This window comes from Phacochoerus africanus, chromosome 12 (genome assembly GCF_016906955.1).
Source record: "Phacochoerus africanus isolate WHEZ1 chromosome 12, ROS_Pafr_v1, whole genome shotgun sequence".
Classification (NCBI taxonomy): domain Eukaryota; kingdom Metazoa; phylum Chordata; class Mammalia; order Artiodactyla; family Suidae; genus Phacochoerus; species Phacochoerus africanus.
The window spans coordinates 2705091-2718438 of NC_062555.1; the positions used below are offsets into that span (position 1 = coordinate 2705091).

The 13348-nt window shown below is 35.8% G+C and overlaps 2 pseudogenes; both read right to left on the minus strand.

Annotated features, from left to right (window-relative positions):
- Positions 1-398: 398 nt before the first annotated feature.
- LOC125113004 (olfactory receptor 4C11-like) lies at positions 399-1416 on the minus strand (annotated as a pseudogene).
- Positions 1417-12332: 10916 nt separating this feature from the next.
- Positions 12333-13256, minus strand: LOC125113005 (olfactory receptor 4C46-like; annotated as a pseudogene).
- Between the last annotated feature and the right edge of the window lie 92 nt (positions 13257-13348).

The window sequence follows — 13348 nt, forward strand, 5'->3', positions numbered from 1 at the left end:
TCATTTATTTATCTGAAATGCAAATAACTATGAACTTCTGTGCAGTGTGTGTCTGTATCTGTGTGTGAGACTCTGCTGGTGTTAGGGAGGTTAGATTGAATGACTTAACATTGGAATCATGACATTTACATCCTATTTGGCCCTTCTCACCCATGGTATGATGATGTTGAGATATCAGTATACACTGAAACTTTGTAGTGTCCCCAAAATAAAAATAAATGAAAAAAAAATCATGTTATTTTTACTAAATTTATTTCAGGTAAACTTTTACAGAAGAACATGGTTAGAATCTGTAAGTTTGGTCTATTTAAAGAATAAGAAACCTTGGCATTTATCTTGCCTGCAAACTCAAAAAATAGTAGTAATCATATTTTTGATTTATGTTTTTCATACAATAGTCAGATACTGTCATATTGGATATCTATTCCCAAGTGCACAGAATCAGTCAAACCATTTATCATTAAGTAATCAGGCCAAGCCCACAATTCATATTTTGCTTCTGAATCAATTCTGACATGCCATAACTTCCTCATCGCATTTTTCAATTCTGCTCTTCAGTGTGTAGATGAGTGGATTGAGGAAGGGTGTTCCAATAGTGTAAAACATTTCAACCATTTTGTGCATGGGGAATGTGGTTGAGTGGTGTGTTTATATAAATATACATGGACCAAAATATAAGACAACTACAGTGACGTGGGAAGTACAAGTGGAGAGACCTTTTTTCTTCCTTTCTGCACTGTGGTTTTGCAGCAAATGCAAAATGACAATATATGAGATCATCAGAATTATAAAACTGCCTGCACAAAGGGCCCCACTATTAAATGCTACAAAAAGATTCACCACATAAATTTCCATGCAGCCAAGTTTCAGCTAGGGCTACATATCACAGCAATAGTGATTAAGCAAATTGGATACACAGAAGGGCAATCTCAAGGCCAGGATAATCTGAGCCATAGAATGTATAAAAGATCCTATCTATGCAAGAACAATCAGGATGATGCAGAACTGACACTTCATGATGGTTGGGTAATGCAAGGGATGGTAGGTGGTCACATAGTGATCCATGGCCATGAGGACAAGGACAAAGATATCCATGCAGCCAAATAAATGCAGTGCAAATATTTGAGTCAGTCACTCATTGTAATATATGATTTTCTTTTCAGACAAAGCATCCACAAGGAGCCTATGGGCTAGAGAAGTTGAAAAGCAGGCATCAACTAAGGAAATATAAAGTAGGAAGAAGTATGCAGGGTTCCCAAGTGTCAATATAGACTTGATGGTCACAGTAATGAGCAAATTTCCCACCACAGTTCCCACATAGAAAATGAAGATTACAAACACCATTTTTTTTTGCTTCTTAGGACCCTGTGTCAATCCTAACAGCATGAACTCAGTGATACTCTTCTTTTGCTGCATTGCTTAACCTGATGAGGAGAAGTTACTGCTTAGACAAACTTTACAGAAAGAAAAAGAAAAGAAAAATTATGACATGAATACTATGGTTGTTGACCAAATATACTCACTTGATCATGGAAATGCCACTTTCTAATGGGTACTTACCTACCTACTGTGACCCACTATTATCTGAATAAGATGGAAATCATAATACTTATTCAAACTTTCCCCTGATTGTATATGTAATGACATAAGAAATAGAAAAGTAAAGAAAAAGTCATTGATTCTTTGGACAATATTAATTTTTTATTTGGCATGAGTGAATAATATTTTCCAGCTGAATGTTTTCTTCAGTTTTGCTCAACCACATATCAATATTAGGGCTGCCTGTGGCAGAAGTAGAGAAATAGTTTCCATGATTTGCTCAATGTGGTTTCACATCTTGAACAAAGAATCTAGTGATAAAATACTCTTCAAGTAAATATTGTATTAAGGAATGATTATCTAAACATTTCAGGGTATCTTTCACCATAATATGTGCACATATGCATGTGCACAAACACACACACACACACACAAATGATAGAAGATGGGATGTAGAAAAGGAAATGGTAACATAAAATTTGATCAGTAAATATCCATCCAAAGTTCCAGCCCATCATGAGATTCATTTGAATATCTTGCTTTAAGTTTACTTCTTTTTTTTGTCTTTTTGCCTTTTGTAGGGCTGCTCCCATGGCATATGGAGGTTCCAAGGCTAGGGGTCCAATCAGAGCTGTATCCACCAGCCTATGCCAGAGCCACAGCCATGTGGGATCCAAGCCATGTCTGTGACCTACACCACAGCTCGTGGCAATGCCTGATCCTTACCCCCCTGAGCAAGTTTGGATCAAACCTTCAACTTCATGGTTCCTAGTCAGATTTGCTAACCACTGTGCCATGATGGGAACTCCAAGTTTACTTCCTTTTACTTTTCAAAACTTTCTAGATTTTTTTTACAATTTTAAGGTCAGCTCCTGTTATTAATAGGAGCCCTTATTTAAATTATATTATATTGTTAAAAGTTAAATTTGAACACGTTCATTATTTTTCTGTCTTTCAATACAGTTTCTTATAACACAGGGACTCAATTCCAATACCCTTGACCTAGTAGTGCTCATTTCCATCAGAAGCTCCTGTGCATGTCCTACATTAGAATGTAGAACACACCCACAAATGACCTGATCTTTCTGTCTATCCACAAGTGTGTTGTGTGTATTAGGTACCAACAGAACTAAGCAGATTCACTTTCTCCAAGTAGTTTATAAAACTAAGTTAATTCCCAATACAAATCTCACCAGTTTTATAGGATTTCATGCAAAGGTACTCATGTTCAGTGGTCATCTTTTCACCCCAAGGCAATTTGGATATCCTTTACTCACATGGATTTTTTTTGATAGGTCCTAAAATTGTGTTTATCAGGAACCAGGATCTCTTTGATCTCACAAGGAGGCTTACATTCTAATTTGCCAACCAGAGAACAGACTTAAGTGAATCCAAGACTTATCACACATTTTCTGAAATCCACCCTAACCCAAGATTTTGACTGGGGAATCGCATCTCTTTCAACTTCTCTGGAGGAGTATTTAAACACAGATGATGCCAAATATAGAATTCTGGGGGGAAAGTCATTCCATAAAGTGTCCCTTCCTTTCCAGTTAAGAGACATGATTGATGATGCAATATAGAATTTCATTTTTAATTTGTCTTATTGTATTATGAAAAAAATAGATGTCTTATCCTTGCAATTAGAGGTTTATATGAGTCACAAATGGCATTTTCGACTAGGAAAAAAAAAATAAAGATGGCCTTCAGTCTTGGTTACTAAATTCATTATCTCCAAATAATTAACCCAGGCTTTATGAAAAAATGGCTAATTCTGGGTTTGGGGCAGCATCTTGTTGAGCTAGAAAGTAAGAAAGGGCTAAACAAGATGCAGTGATGAGGATACACCAAAGGAAAACTGGAGCCAAATGAAAGACCTCTGGTGCCCAAAGCTATTAAAAAAATAATAACACAGAATTGAAATATAACTCAAAGTACAAAATAAATATTCATAAATTATAATGAAATTAATATCTGGATAAATTACTTGTACACATGGGAGAATAGATGGGATTCCAAATAATTTATATTGATATTCTCTCTGCATAATCGCCAAATATTAAGTCTGAGGAAGTGGCTTTCTTCCAAAGGCAACACTATGGATTGAGGGGAGATAATAAATTTACAGTGTAGCAACATGACAAACACGACTTGAATCAGCTCATCAAGGTTAAAATCAAGAGTCGTAATCTCTTCGTATACACCCATTGATATGATGTGATGAAAATTGTACCCTATCTCTCTGATCTTTCTAATACATATCTCTGCTCAAATTGTGAGTAAAATATCAGGCAAACCCAATGGAGGGGTTTTGTACAAAATGTCCGACTAGTACTCCTCAAGGTCATGGTCAACCAGAATAAGAAAAGTCAGAGAAGCTGTCACTATTTGGAGGGACTGGAGAAAACTTGAAAAATGAATCCAGTGTGGTTTCCTAAATCAGATTCTGGACAGAAACAGAGCATTGGTAATGACTAATGAATCTAGTTAATGTATGGATTTTAGTTAAAAGTAATGTAATAAAAAGTAATGTAATAGCTTAATTAATTATGACAAATGTACCATACTAATATAAGATGTTAAGAGGGAAAACTGAATATAGCTTACATGGAAATTCTCTATGTTATTTTTATAGACTTCCTGTAAATACAAACCTGTGACAAAATATAAATTTTATGAAAAATGATTTTTTTATTTAACACATTCTCATACTTCATCCGTATTGTAGCAAGTGTCAGAAACTCATTCTTCTTAAATGTTGAATAATACTCTATCATATTTTGTTTGCTTGTTGTTGATGCACACTTAGGTTGCTTACAATTTTGGCTTCTCTGAATAATGCTGCTATGAATATGGTTTTACAAATAGAATATCTCTTTGAATTCCTGATTTCAGTGTTTTGGGGCATATACTCAGAAGTAGAAAAACTGGATCATATGGTAATTATATTTTTAACTTTTAGAGGAATTCCTTTCTGTCTTTCATTATAGCTGCAGTATTTTACATTTCTATGAATAGTTCACAAGTGTGATTGAAGATGTTGAATGTCTTTTGATATGTTTATTGGCCATGTGTGTGTCTTCTTTGGAAAAGTGTCCTTTCAAGTTCTTTGTCCATTATCTATTAATCAGAATTATGATTTGTTACTGAGTTGTAGGAATTTCTTGCTTACCTGATGTATTAATTCCTTAAACAATACTTGTTTTCTCCATCTCTGTGGGTAGCCACTTCTCTCTGTACTTTATGCATAGGAGATTTAAATTTTGATATAGTTCAATTTACCTATTTGTCTTCTGTTGTGTTTGTTTTTGGTGTCATGTTCAAAGAAGCCAAAGTCTAATCTAATGTCCTTAGTCTTTTCTGTATACTCCTTCTAAGTATTTATAGTTTTCACTATTATTTTAAGATCTGTGATCCATTTTGAGTTATGGTATAATTTAAGGGTGCACCAACAATGTTTTTGTTTTCTTTTTTTAGGGCTGCAACTACAGCATATGAAAGTTCCCAGAATGGGGGTCATATCAGAGCTGTAGCTGCTAGCATATGCCACAGCCATAGCAATGCCAGATCTAAACCATGTCTGAGACCTATGCCTCAGGTTGGGACAATGCCAGATCGTTAACCCACTGAGTGAGGCCAGGGATAAAACCAGCATCCTCATGGATACTAGTCAGCATCTTAACCTGCTGTGCCACAACAGGAACTCCCAAGTGTCCACCAACATTCTTTGGCATGTAGAAGTCTAGTTTTGCCAGTTCTATTTGTTGAAAAACTACTTTCCCCATTGGATGGTCCTGGCACTCATGTTCAAAGTAATTTGTTCATAAGATGGTTCATTTCTGGACTCTCTATTCTATTTTATGCTTGTCTTTAAGTCAGCACCACATTGTTTTGACTACTATATCTTTACAATAAGTTGTGAAATCAGGAAATGTAAGACGTCTAACTTTGTTTTACTTTTCAAGAATATTTTGTTTATGGTGTCTCTTGAGATTTTGTATGAATGTTTTGAATGATTTTTCCATATCTGAAAAAAATTGTTATGGGGTTTTACAGGGATTATATTGAATCTCAAGTGGTTCAAGTAGCATTGATATCTTAACAATGCTCTTTTCCAGTTCATGAAAATGGGACACCTTTCATCTCTTCCTCTCTCTCCCTCTCTCTCTCTCTCTCTCTCTCTCTCTCTATATATATATATATATATATATATATATATATATACACACACACACACACAACCACACATACATACATGCATTTATATGCACATATGTATTTATGTTTGTATATATACATGTATATGTATATATTTTAAATAAATTTACTGTAAGGAATTGGCTCTTGTGATTATGGAACATGGTGAGTGCACAATTTGCAGATCCAGTGTCCCAATTTGAGTCTAGAGGGCAGGAACTGTTGTAACAGTCAATGTCCCAGTTCAAGTCCATAACCAGGAAGCTGTTATAGAAAGAGGAAGAGCTAATTTGCCAGCATCATTTCTTCATAGACGAAGCATTGATTCTTCCAAAGGATTTCAGGCTGGAAAATTCCTTCATACTCAGGGGATATCAGCCTTGTATTATTTTCAGGCCTTCACCTGATTGAAAGGATAGGATATGAACCACCAGGGTATAAAGGTCAATCTGCTTTATTCAGTCTACAAATTCAGATGATAATGTCATCCAGGAAAATCCAGCAGACATAGTCCCAAACAACATGCATTTCCTTTAACCACAGTTAATCTGTAAATTAAGACAGTACTAAGGTCATAATTCCCTCTAACATGGCACAACTTTCCTATGTACAAAAGAAATTGTACTAAGTCCTTCAAAAGTAGAGGTAAAGTCCTTGGGAGGTAAAGTCATTGACAACATATAAATTAAATACTATGATGGAAATTAACAATATTTAAATACTATGATATGAAGTCAACATAACATGCTACATGATAAAGTAAGAAGAGAAAGAAAACAGAAACGTGTGTGTGTATAAACTACACACAGAAAGATTTTAAAATAAAGATGACACAAAATGATTACAATTCTTATTTCTGTAAGTGGTTACATGGTTGTAGCTCGTTTTTATAACTTATTTCTCCTATTACGTACCACCACTTTCAAGTTCTTGATGGTGGCACTGATCTCTACAATCCCTGCAAGGATGTGGTATTGCTTAGGTTTTATATTTTCTTAGGAACAGATAGTAGTAGTGCCTTACACTTGGCCTTTTGCAATAGAATACCTCTCATTCCACTGGGGAGAAAACCAATGTGAGGATTCTTCCAGTTGCTAAATATGTCTATTCCAGTTGTGCTTCCTGGGGTTGGGGAAATGACCATAGCAGGTATTAGGTGACAACTGCACCCACTTTACATTGCCCTGAGCTAAAATTCCAAAAATCACAAGACTTCAATAAGGTACTACTCTGATTTCTGGAATAGAGTATTGTTTTGGATCTCCTGGAATAAATTGCAGGTCAATGTCATTGTTCATTATTTTCTAAATGTTCTACTTATTTCCTTTTCTACAATGCAGTTACTCTGATGAAAGACAGATCCCTTCAGAGAAGTCTGAGATAAAGATAAACTGTAAATTTTTAGCAGTGCTCTAGAGTTCTATCCCAAGGGGACTAAACCTCCCCTTTATTCATGCAATTTTGAATTTCTAAATAAACCCAGTCTGGAAATTTATTGCAATGCATGAAACTCTGATTTTATGATGTAGAAGAACTTTTCTGTTAACATACGTGAACTAAGAATTGAGTATGATTCCCCTTTATTTCACTTCTAGAAACAATGTATGAACTAGGCAACACTATCAATCTTCTTGTGTTTATTACTTTTTTTGTTTTGACTCTGCCATCCATTATAATAACCCCGCTCACCTTCCCTTTTGGTTAAGTGTCATCACTTGGTCACTGTTACCTGGGATGAAGTAATACTCATTGAATTTGGATTTCTCAAGGCAAGGACCATAGTTTACACTAGAATTCTGGCCCACAGAAATCAACCATCACAAGATTTTCAAGGATGTTGACTCCCCCCCCCCCCCCCGGTAAATGTATCCCTCAGGATCATGATGAAATTTATGTCTCCAGAAACTCTCAGGGTAGCTAAGTAGATTTTTAAATGAGAAATCCACTATAACATTCCAAAATATTTACACCTTTGAATCTCTTCCTCCAAATTAAAACAAGGCAGGTCTGGCATTTCTAGGCTGCTCACTGTGGGCAATATTTTTGGTCATGTGTTAGTCAACACCTCACAAACTGTAAGAGCCTTTTTAGGCTGCAATACTAAATGCATAATCTCTTCTTGGTGAGCCCCAAGTTTACATTTTTTTTTATGATTAGCCATTTACAAAAATATTCCCTAGATTTTTGTCTATATAAATTAGAAAACTCAAGTAGTTATTTTGGAGTGCAGTGTACCTTCATGTGTCACACCTTACCTCACATTTAGGGGCCTGTTGGGACTTTTGACTGGTTAAAGAACTGAAAGCAACATGGAGTGTCTTTGGTGGTCCTGAGGAGAATCAGCATTGTCTTTCATGGCAACTCTCACAGGGAGCTCATGACTGTTTCTTCAGACAAGGAAGGGTTAATCTTTCAGCCAGAGGATGAGTGGCCATATCCACTGGGGGTGGAGAGACCACTTCACTGACAAGAACATTCATTTCTCTGTGCCTTCTTCTCAGTTTCCTCAGCATCCAGTGATCAGTGTCAGAATCTGGATTTCATTTGTGACTCCTCTCTCTCACATCTTCACCCTTTATTAAATTATTTTATTTATAACTCCTAAATGTTTCTTGATGCCTTTTCTATTCTTCCATTTTAACTTGGTTTTCCTAGATACATATTTTTGAGATAAAATTTTTATAAAAGTAATTTTTAAGCAGAAGCATTGAGGGAAGCTGCCTCTGGTAGGGGAAAAGGGGTAACTTCTCAGTTACAGTTTCTCTTTATCCTGGAGTTCTGGAGTAGTTACTGTACCATGATACTGGTTTCAAGGGGACAAGCCTCCCCCACCCTGCTTCAGCCATTTATTGGCCACAGTGAAGCCTGGGATGGTGGACAAAATCTTAAAATGAGGCAGAACCAATTTTCTCTGATACAGTTGTCCAGAAAAAAATGGGGCTGTGGACTTTCAGCAGCTGACACAGCAGTTTTTCCTGGGTTCAGTTGCCCAGTGAAGGAGATTTGACCTAATACAATAGTGTCCACAACACTCTTCATCATAACTGGTATCACTAAAATTGAAGCTTCCATCACTTCACATCCAAATCATAAATATCCCCTTTTAACTGCTCTTCTGGTGCTTGTGTTAATTTCTTCAATCTATTTTCCATCCTGTATCTAGAGTCATCATTCTAAATATTAAATCTAATTGGATCATTCATTAGCTTAAAAGACCTTCCAATAAGTTCTTCATAGTGCTGAGCTCTAAGCCTTAACACAATGATAAAACCATTCTAGAACTTCTCTCTTCTGATCTCTCCAACTTCATGTCTTGCTATTTTCCCTTGATAAGCTATGTGTCCAGCATGTTGCCTGGCACACAGTGGGGCAGTCAATAAATGCTTTTTGAATGAATAGTTGATTTAACAATCACAGCTGTATCACATTTATTAGGATTCCTGCATTTTTATTTTCACCTTCTAGTCTTTATTAAATAGTCCATCTCCTCAGAACATTCTTACTCCAATTGAAGCCTATTGACTCTGCTGTGTCTTTTTTACCCTTTGAGTCACATTTTTTGAGACCTTTTAATCCTGCAGTCTTTTCTGAATCCCCATGCTGTCTGTTGTATGCCCATCAAACACACTTTCATAGCATCCAGTGCTTCTAATCTCTTACTTTTTGTAGAAGTGTATTTTACTCTCTGTTCTATTTAGGAGTCTCTCAATTGTTCTAAGCTCTGAGAAGGGATTAATGGGATTTTTTTTAATTTACCACTATATCCCCAGCAGCTATTAATGTATGAGGTACATTGCAGGGAGCCAAGGCAATGCTAGGACTCAAAAAAAGGACCTTGCCTGATGGCAGAAAAACCTGAAGCCAGGTTCCTAACCAAGGAAGGGAGTTCACCTGAATGTACATGCCAAAGGTGTGCCTCTGGACAAGATAAAAGCCTGCCTGAATGGTGCATACCAAAGGTGGGATTCTGATCAGGATAAAAGCCTGCCTGAACAGTACAAGCCGAGGGCAGGCCTCAGGTTATACAGCTCTCATTTTGATGTTTATGGGGAAGAATTGGGGCTTTCCTGGGAAAACAATTTCCATGTTTGCACTGGAGATCATGGATTGTTTCTCAGGTGACCTGGACTTTCCTGCTGTTTTATTTGTTATTTAGTTTTCCTCAGTCTTTCCTGATTATTTACTTATTATTCTTATTTTACATTCTTATTTTCCTGTGGTGATTTGTGATTTAACAAAATTACAATAATAATATAATAAGAATTTCACTCTAAGGGACTTTCCCCTATTTAAATCCAACTTAATTAAACATAGTGTTTATCTACTAACTAGTTATACAGTAAACTTTAGAGTTAGAATTTTAATGAAGTCTGTAGAAGTTAGACATATATTATTCTTGATCAAAAGAAACCCAGCTGTGAGTCTTGTCCTTGATTTTAGAAACTTTTAGCAATAGCTAGCTAAGTTGATTTGTATTTTCTCACACTGTTTCCCTGCCAAGGACACTTTAAAGATAGACACTAGTCTAAAGACAGGATTTTTTGTGTTTATAACTTCTTCAGATTGTGGGAATTAGCTGGCCATGAGATGGTTTGTGCTGGGTATCCTCTTTCCCACATGATATGCTATGTCTGTTTGTCCTTGAATTGTACTCACTAAATTTAGTTAGACTAAATATTTTAAAACATGAAGTATTGCTGCTGTACCATGTGATCAAAAAACAAAGTCTAATAGTTAACCAATGTACTTTTAACACTATGATGTAATTTGCAGTGAAAAACTGTCTATATAATTAAACACTTATGCCAATAAAATTTGGGCAGTCCATCACCCTGAAAGAAGGGCCAAAGAGGCTGTCTCCGTTCTTTCTCCTATGCTGTCCATCTCTGATCGGGATGTATACTCTCTGGCTGCTGAAGCTGGCCTCTGGCAATGCATCCCTTGAGCTCAAAAATGTTGTTTAATAAATAAAGCACAGAGGGATAAATAGAATACATTTATCTTGAAATCACTTTCTGTGTAAATAAAGCTACATATGAAAAAAATATTTTTATAGTGTTACCAAAAGCAAACAGGTTAACAGAGAAATTTTTTTAAAAGCCCATGCTCATACAATAATTAAACCTTACTATGAACAGAGGAAATAACCAGGAAAACAGTTTGTTCACATAATCATATATTCAGTTTCAGTTTATTTCTTATTCCTAGTTTAAGCAAGATTAAATAAGATTAAATACAAATTGTATTTTTCCCAAAGAGATATAGCCCGAATTCATCTGAGACTCTGAAATACTTAAAGGTAGAGAAAATCTCCTAGTCTCCAGTATTACTTTTTGTCTGTATTTTATTAGATTTATTCATCCTCCTTTATATTTAAATGTATTCATTTGGCTTATATTATGAACCAGACATTGTGCTACTTGTACAAACTATTGCTAGCAAGGAGGCTAGTACTTTATGGAATAATACAATTTATTTATTTAGTCAATTGGAATTTCTTTCTCTCTTTAAATATTATTTTATTTGAACCCTGCCTCTTTCTGCTTAGTTATCAGCATAAAATATTTACATGAGTGGTGCAGAATGATTCTGAATGCAACAAGGGAATTTGGAAATACAGTATAACATTTATTACTTTATGCTTAGATTTTAAATGGCTCATTGCTTTTATATTTCTAAAGTAATTATATATATTACAATGTTACAGTGGACATAAAACCACCAGCTATGATATATAAAATGGTCAGATTTATTCAAGAAAATCATCAGAATTTATTCATATATAATGATAAATATACAAGTTTAATATTCTATCTACAAATATACTATATTTCAGCATAGTTTTTGTCTCTATGAATATCAACTAGTAGTCATGCTATCCTTCTATCACCATTGTCTGACAGTATATCACAACAATTAGGAACATGGTCTTAGAGATCTGTTTGATTTCAGTTATAAGTTCATCTAGATTTCTATTTTGGGAGTTCCCATCATGGCTCAGTGGTTAACAAACCTGACTAGTAGTCATGAGGCCACAAGGTTGCGATCCCTGACCTCCCTCAGTGGGTTAATGATCCAGCATTGCCATGATATGTGGTGTAGGTTGCATGGCTTGGATCCGGCATTGCTGAGGCTGTGGCATAGTCCAGCAGCTGTAGCTCTGATTTGACCCCTAGCCTGGGAACCCCTAAAAAAGACAAAAAAAAAGATTTCTGTTTTGGAACTTCTTTCTCTTTGTATCTTTTTATAAAAAGTGCAGATAACAGTTATGCCTGTCTCTTTGGGTTTTTATAGAGATTATTGATAAATGGAAGTATGTTTTATTTTTTAATTTAGTAAGTATTTTAAATCCATGAACACTGATGAAGTCAGAGAAACTAAGTGACAATATGGTTGAGTTTTCCAAATATGCAAAGATGAGTCCTGGGCTGGATTTGTGTCCCTTTTCTTATAGCCATTTCTTCTCCTCTCATTGCAGGATTTATAATTTGTAAGAATTAATTTTTCTTTACCTCAGCAAATAGGTTTTATTTGCTGAGATTATCAACACTGTGACCCTTGCCTGAGTTCAATCAAACTTTGAGTTATAAGCTCATTTATACTTCACCTGAAATCACTTTTATACTACACAATTTCTTAATAGCAATTTTCATCTGGAAATTTCTCAAGGTATAGATTAAGGGTGTTAACACAGGAGTTATCATAGTGTAGAATACAGCTACAGCTTTATCAATAGGTAAAGTAGTTTCTGGTCTCATGTACACAAATATGCAGGGCACAACAAATAGGACCACCATGATGATATGGGAGACACAGGTAGAGAGGGCTTTTTGCCAAGCCCTCTCCAAGCTCTTGGTCCTTAGGGAACACAGAATGACCACATAGGAACCAATCAAGAGGACAAAGTTTAACAGACATAGGAAACCACCATTGAGAGCAACAAAGAGCCCTAGAGTGTGGGTATCAGTGCAGGCAAGATCCAACAAAGGATTCAGATCACACATGAAGTAATATATGATGTTAGGCCACAGAAGGGTAATCTGAAGGTGAATAGGATCTGTATGGTTGCATGAAGAAAACCCCCCACCCACACCACTCCCACCTGCAGGCCACTGTCAATTCATGATGGTTGCATAGTGCAAGGGCTTGTAGATGACATAGCAGTCATAGGCCATCATAGTAAGTAGGATTACATCTGCACCTCTGAAGAAATGTTTGTCAAAGATTGGAGTCATGTATTCATAGAAAGGACTGGTTTTCTTTTCATATAGTGAATCTACAATCAGTTTAGGGGTATTGACACAGGAATAGCAAGTATCAATAAAAGAGAGATGAACCAGGAAAAAGTACATGTGGGACTTCAATAATGGACTGACAGTGATTGTGACCATGGTGAGCACTTTTCCTCCCATAGAGATGATGTCGATGATCAAAAACACAACAAATATGACTTTCTGCATCTTTGGATTCTGTGGGAGTCCCAGGAGAATGAACTCTGTCAAATCATTCCCAATTTCCATGAAGTTGATGTTATTGTTAGCCACATTAACTGAAAAAAATCCTTAATTGTTTTAGTTCTACCTTGACTTTAGTAAGATTTTCCATCTAATAA